Below are 7500 nucleotides of genomic sequence, written 5' to 3'. Positions count from 1 at the left end.
TCCGCTACGACCCTTAGGCGAGCTAATCAGTTTTGCCAAAAAAGCTCTTCCCTCCTCATTTTTCTATTTACTAGAGGGAAAATAGCATTCAATTCCATGTCTTAAGCATGATTAGGGTTAAGGTAAGGATTGCAGCTAGATAGTAGGCGGAGGGGGAGAGCTAGCTACAGTATTATATAACAAGTGACATCTAAGAAGATGCATAGAATTAGGGAGAAGCCGATTCGCCACTTTAATCTAATTAAGTATTATCGAACTAATGCCACATCTTCTACCTCGACAAGACAGGTGCAAAAGGAAAAGGAGTCAGGGTCAGGGCTGAGGAAGGTAGCGCAGTGGAAGCAGCAATACCTATTGCGCATAGCCCTTTCTTGGGCAAAGCAGAATACGCTGCTTGGATCTTTGCACGACTAGGCTCTTGGCCTTCTGCCTGTACTCTTTATTATGCCTTTTTGCCGTCGATTACGGGATTTCCTGCTTGACTGCGTCTCTTTTACTCGCTACGCGCTATGCCTTAGCTTAACCCGACGACGATCCGAGTAGGCTTTTAAAGAGTAAACCGATGCCTTTTTAAAAAGCCTAGCATCTAGGATTCAGACTAGGTCCCTTCTTCGAGTCCGCTAGAGGAGCTGATGGTGCTTTAATATGCATTCTTTGACAGAGAAGATGCCAACAAGAGGACAAGGCAATGAGATTGTTAATCTAAATGCGCTCTTCTTTTCGTATATAGAACAGAAATGGGAGCTGCTTATGTCCTATCCACTGCTCGCTCCTGCTGTTGAACTCTGAAAGGAAGAGCTAGATCGGCTTACTCTCTTACCAAGCTCGATTGAAAGGAGAGGAACGAGATCAACCGGTAAAGGAGGTTTGTTCAATCATTCCTTTCTTCTCCTATTGCTACTTCGATGCCATTTCCCCTACCTTAGCCCAATTTTCTTGAAAAGAAGGATTCCGCTAGTCTCTGAATAGAGGACAACGGTTACGGGGTCAAAGCAACGATCCCGTCGGGAACTTATAGCCCGAGAAAACACACCGAATAGCTCGTGGATCAAGTTTGTGATTGGCGTACGGCTGGGTAGCAGGCACATCCAAAGGTGCGTAACAACTTGTAATCAGGTGTATTGTGAAAGAAGAACGCTTTTTTGGTGGTTAAACCATTTGTGTCACTGTAGCTCGATTGATAAAAAAGAAAAATAGAATAGCCTTGATTATATGGAGGGCTAGGTCAGAGCTAACATTGAATAAGAATAAAGCTCGGATTCCTAGCATGAAACATCGGCTACGCCATCAGAGACTGGAATGATCCTCCACTTGCTCTAGTAAGGAAATATCACCGCCTTATATGGAGGGCTTCTTTCGCTGCTCTCTTAAGCTACCGCTCACTTTACGAGTGCAACCAAGAAACTTTTAATTAAAATACTATGCCGACATCTACTAGAAGGAAGAATGGGCTATTCATTAGAATAAGGATGGTGATACTCTTTATGTATGTATTTTCCATTCATTTCATTCGGACTTCGAACTAGCCTTAGGTTGAACGTGGGCAATTTCTTTATTAAAGGAAGATCAGGGGTGATCTGATCGTCTTTGATTTGAAGACGGTGCTAGGCTAGAGAATCTGTTCCTGGAGGAATTGCTACTAGAAGGGAGGAGTCCTACCATTCCTTTCACTGGAAAAAGCTTTAAAGAATGAATACCAGGCGAAGGTAATTGGCTATTGCTGCTTACTTCCGTAGGGGAGGTTGACTCAGATGTGATTCCTATTGGCGACTCTTCATTCACGGTCAGCTGTGAAAGAAGCTCTTGTTCCCGACTCCGCTACTATAGAATACGTTGTTCTCTCATTCCCGCAAACGGATTGACCGAGTTTTCACGAATATGCTGCTGTCCTTAGGCTGAACATAGTCTGCCTTCTTTCTTTATGACTTTTTTCAACCATTTCTTGAGAGATGCGATTTGAATAGAAAGAACTAGTTTCGTACCCCAGAAAGGGAATCAACGAGAGGAATTGAATTCATTCTGCGCCCGCAGCTATTGAATCTGCTGTGAGGGGAATATCCCCGGTTGGTTGAGGAAGAGAAGTAGAAAAATCCGATGCTAGTCTTTTCGCCTTTTTCGCTGTTAGGGAGATTGATTGGTGCCTAGCGCTTTCAAAATACAGTAAGTAAAGGCATTCTTTTGCTTTCCCTGGCCCTTATATAAACCCTGTCCTACTAGGACATTCAATTAACAATTTCATTTCCTTGCCTTCCCCATTAGGCCCAATGTCTCTCTGTCATTCCTAGGGCTTTATCATAGTTCCATGCCTGCATTTAGAATAGGAGGAGTTGAAAACGAGTCTCATCCATTTCATCTTGCATTTGGGCTTCCAACGATGCAGGGGCATCTGTCCCGATTTATCATCACCATTCCTTCAGGCCCCTAGACGACCAATTTGACTCATCTCTCCCAGGTTGTCCACCCGAAGAAGGTAACCTCGGCCTATTCAAGGCATATATATCGTTCTTTCCCATGGATGCACCACACAGGGGAGTGCCGATCTTGCAATTCTTCCTGAGGACCTTGCATCCTCATCGTCCTCATCGTCTTGTGACGTGATAAGGATTATGTGCTCTTAGATAGGGACATCGACACCGACCTTTCCTGCCCTAGTGTACTTATCCCCTGGCATTGAAGGAGAAGAATGACAAGGTAGCTAGGTCTGCTTCCACTGATGATGCTTATTACACTTTGCCATCAATTTGACCTGCTTCCACCTATTACTTTGTTGCTTCTAATAGATCTATTGGGTCAAGTTCATCAGCTCGGGCAACAGGTGCTTTCACTGCATCAACTGAGTCAAGGTAAACCACTGAATCAATGGGCTCATTTCCTTTCTTTCTCTCGTAAACTCGTCCTCGCTTTTGTTCAATTGATACGGTCAATAGACATCAGATCACCCTAAGGAAAGATGATGACACTGGACACTAAGCCAATCAATGGGATGAGATGGGAATCAGATTCAACATAGATGATCGGATTCGGGCGAAGAGCAGCTGAAGAAAGCCAGAGTCATATATGCGAAGAGCTAACATAACAGGATCCACCCAAGAAAGGGGGAAGGAACTCGCCTTCGGAAAGATACTTAGTGACGTTCTCCACAGGGGGAGGAGAAGCAGAAGCGATCCGAGGGTGACATCACTGGGGAAGAATAATAAGAAAGGGCCATAACGATTAGCTTAGTTAGTCGTCTCCAATCTCTAAAGGAAGTAGGGTAAGGTAGTGGAATTTGCTTTGGTTCAGGAATTGAGAGAGATGAATCGCCTAGTGTTGTCGGAACAGTAGCTGTGGTAGGGAATGTGGAAGTTTCTCGGTTCATTCATTCAGGAAGGTAGGAGATCCGATTGGAAGGTTTGGTTTAGTAAGAACTTAATCGATCAGAGGTTTGAGAGGTCCGAAAGTAAGGGCGATTACCTGGTTTCGATTCGATAGTCTTCAATCTACCCCCTTTTCTTGTCAGCCCTCTTTGAATAGAAAGAAAAGGCGAAAAAGGGTAAGGTATATTCCCCAGTTCTGTTGGGAAAGAAACCTTCTTTCAGGGAAGAGAAGACCAAGCACACCAAACCCGCTTTCATCTCGAAAGTTTAAGTGTAACGGTTTTTTTTCTCCTTTATTCAATGCCTGTGACAGTAGAAAAGAAGTCCAGTAAGGTTTTGCATCCGTTCTCCAGCCAGTTTCGCAGCCTGTTCTCATACCCTGATAGAAGAGTATGCCCTCGTAGTGTAGTGGTAGTTATCGATAAGTAAGTAAGGGGAGTCTTTTTCAGGTATGATTTTCAAGTAGAAGCTATCCCGTCTTTCCCGCTCTTTTTTATTTATTTTAAGGAAATGCAAATCAATCAACCGGTGAATCAATTAAATTAGATGCCGCTTACCTAGATGCGGTGCTTGTCCCTCGAAGCGAAGGTCAAGACCAACACATTGGGGATTCTGAATCTGACCGCACTTCCCTCAGGTCGAACGGCTATCGATCCTGGCCCGATGAGAAAAGGGTTGAACTCATGCTTGCCTTAACCTAATCTACTTGGATCCCGGATTCAATTCCATTAAGGCATTCATTCCCTTCATGTAAAGGAAGAGTTCAACAGAAGTCATCTCTCTGACACTGGCTGTTCTTTCTACCTAAACTTGCTTTTTGGCTTCTTTCATCAAAGATAGGTGAGAGCTCCGCTGGGACGAACTGATCAAAAAGTGGTCTTAAAGCGAAGGTCTTGACCTGGAAGGATCGAAGAGAGCGCTAGTAGATCGAGCTGTAGGTGCATGGACTTTTCTAGTGAAGCACAACCATTCATCTTTCCATAGATAGTGTTACCCTAGAGTAAGATGAGCGACCCCAGTGGCAACGTTAGTCCCAAGGGTTTACTCCCTTCACTAGTCAACGAAATGCATCTACGGATGTAGGCACATTCTTGCTTGATCATTTGCTCTCACTAGACCGCCCTAGAGTACGATACTGGTTCGCCATAGGTCCGAAGGGCTGTCTCTTGTGTGCGATGGTTGGGCATGAATGGAGCTTGCTCGGTAGAAAGGAGAGTAGCCTTTCGGGGAGTAGAGATCGAGCATAGAAAGACCAATGGATCAATTTTTTATGTAATAAAAAAAGTTAAAGGATAAAGCGGAACAGACGCTTCTCGCAAGCGTTTGGATTCACCAAGCACTCCCTTTATATGCTCTTTTTTGCGCCATACAGTAGCTAGTCTAGTACAGCATTAGGTGGTTCTCCGCGGGGTCAGCCTTTGATTACAAGTATAGCTTAGCTCATAGCCCCCTTACCAATGAGACAACGCGGTAAAGCGTGACCGTTCGGAAACCTCTAAGTGGGCGTTCCTACTTTACATCAGTAAATAAAAGGGCAAGGTAGAATAGCATCAGTCAAGCTCTCACAGCAGGAACGGTGCCGATTCCCATTCTCATTCCTTAGAAGCCGGAGCCCCTCCTGACAACTGTATTTGAGTCCGTTCACTCCTCACTCTACTAACGCAGGGTAAGTGATTGCCTACTTTCTATGTCTGGAGACGCTTACTGCACTGCTTCTTCTGTCAAGGCAGGCAGGCGGTTATCAGGATGTAGTCAAGGAGGTAGGCTTAGAGCCAGCAATAAAGCTAGCAAAGACAGCTCTACCGCGAGCGAGTAGCCTTTGCCAAAGAAGCGCTAAGAGCTTACTTGTTTGTTGCCTTGTCAAAGTTAGGGGATGTCAGGAGTGAGGGAGTGAAATGGAAGTTTCACAGTGAGAAGTTTAAGGGTAAAAGAGAAGTGTCAGAGTTCGAATAGAAGGTAATAGAGTTCAGGACGTGGCCCTTAGGAAAGGGCACGAGAAGAGGAAAGGAAAAGTTGTAAGGAGAAGCTACTCGGTAAACACAATCAATAAAGAGTTCCGTTAGCGGTCTTCGATGAACAGAGGCGGGCTATTAACAGATTAACAGATGAAGCTTAGGTAACGGTAAAAGATCCCTAGTCTGATAGCTTCAGTTAGTAGTTTAAAAGCTATGTTTTGAGTATGAGTTCCTCTTTCGACACAATAATAAGCAGTTAAGTTACCGTGTCCAGTATCGACAATGCAGTCTACAGATGCGGGCACAGAGTCGGCTTAGTAACAGATTCATTCAAAGAGGTTCCGTCTTCGATTTACAGATTCGGTTTAGTGAGAATAGCTTTAGTCTGAGAGCTTAAGCTATGAGTTGAAAAGTGAAGTATGGGCGGGGACTTCCTCTTTTCTTTAACCACAATAGGGTTCAAGCCTAGCGCGCAGAGAACAGAGAAGAAGCAGGAGCCGAGCAGTCCACCGATTCGGCTTAGGGCTAATAGCCCTAAAAGAAGCAGTCAACGGTAGCCGACACCGGTTTAGTTACCATAGCCCTAGTCTTTTAGCGGACTCAAGGTGACTTCTAACCAGGAGTTCCTCAGAGCACACAATAAAGAGTGCCGTTGGCGACTCTGGTTTCGGGTTAATCTAAATAGTCTGATAGCGTATGTCAGGTAGTTACAAGTGAGATAAATGTGTAACTAACCTTTAAAACTAAGCCAAGGCCCGCCGATGGAAGGGTAACAGAAGGTAACCGGTTAGCGAACGGTGTCGGTAGGCGAAACAGTGCCTTTGTCGGCTTAGAAAGAATTCCCTCGATAAGCGCTGGTTAAAGGGCTAAGCTCAATTCCCGAGAAAAGCAAGCGCTATAGAAAGAATAGCTTTGAAGCCACGTTTAGAATGGGATTCCAACTCAGCACCTTTTTTTTGAGAAGAATTGCTCTTTGGAGAGCACAGTACGATTCAAGTTGTAAGCTGTAGGAACGAGATTCTTAATGTTCATAGACACTTTGATCAAAATTGTGGAAATTCACTCTTTTATTCTGAGTGCGCAGAATGGTGCTTTGCGGCTACTATGGGTCTTCAAAAGGAACCAGGAACGGGGCAAAGACATCAACAGAAGTCTGCCTATGGACTCTACCTCGAGCGACCTTCCCTTATTTAGAACAATAGAAAGACAAGGCTTTTACGACGAATGGCAAGAATGTTCACCTATGGCATTAAGATCTCAATACGAGAAAAAGACCAAAACCTCACTGCAGTGGCTTGTAGACTTGCTGCCGAAAGCTCTTTCTTGCACCCTTCATCGAAAAAGTAGGCGGTTGGGTTAATCTTTTTAGTGATTCCAAATATCCTTGGATTTTGAAATGAGAAACTACAGCCCTTGCTCCAAGATCTTAGTTTGCTTTCGCCAGATACCTCTTTATCTTAACGTAACGAAAAAGAGCTTTTTTTGTCGGGTCAGGTCCCCACCCATACCTATCCCCCTTGTTGATGAATCTTTTGTATCGAACGAAAGCCTCATCCCTTATATCTTTAATGCACGGGTCCTTTCGATTGAGTGCAAGATGGTAGCGATCATTTCTACCGCTTCACAGGCTCAGGCAAAGAACGGCGCCAATCCAATAGTAAGGCACCAGGCTCACAAGAGTCGGGGACAGAGCGAGGGAGGTCCTCTTTAAAATATAGGAAATGGAAGCTATGGCTAGAATCTCAACTTCTTTACTAGCTTCTAGTTCTTGTCTTTTAGGAGGAGCGGGAAGCTTTTTAAAGAAATTCAAGGGTGGTCGAAGATCAGGTTTGAAAGACTGAGACTCTTCCTACTCATATACCAGCCAAACAAAGTTAGGTCAAGAGGGAAAACAATAAGAATGAACAAAGGGTGGTCGAAGATCAGGGATTTCCAAGTACTTCTTTCAATAGCATTTGGTATTAGAACTCTCGTTAAAAGGCTTTATAGAAGCTTAAGGTATTTTGAAAGATAAGATAAACGCTATCTAAGGCCACTATTCCTGACCTTAGGAAGGAATAGAGTAAGGGAAGGGGCAACTGCTTGAGTGTTAGAATCTTTCGTTAAAGAATTAGATATGGTGCACCTTTTAAAGATAAAAAATAAAAGAAAAAAGAACAAAATAACCCAGCGGCTTAATAGCCGAGTGG

This window comes from Vitis vinifera, chromosome 10, assembly GCF_030704535.1.
Source record: "Vitis vinifera cultivar Pinot Noir 40024 chromosome 10, ASM3070453v1".
Classification (NCBI taxonomy): domain Eukaryota; kingdom Viridiplantae; phylum Streptophyta; class Magnoliopsida; order Vitales; family Vitaceae; genus Vitis; species Vitis vinifera.
The sequence above is the reverse complement of the archived record's forward strand: the minus strand, read 5'-3'. Positions refer to the sequence as shown.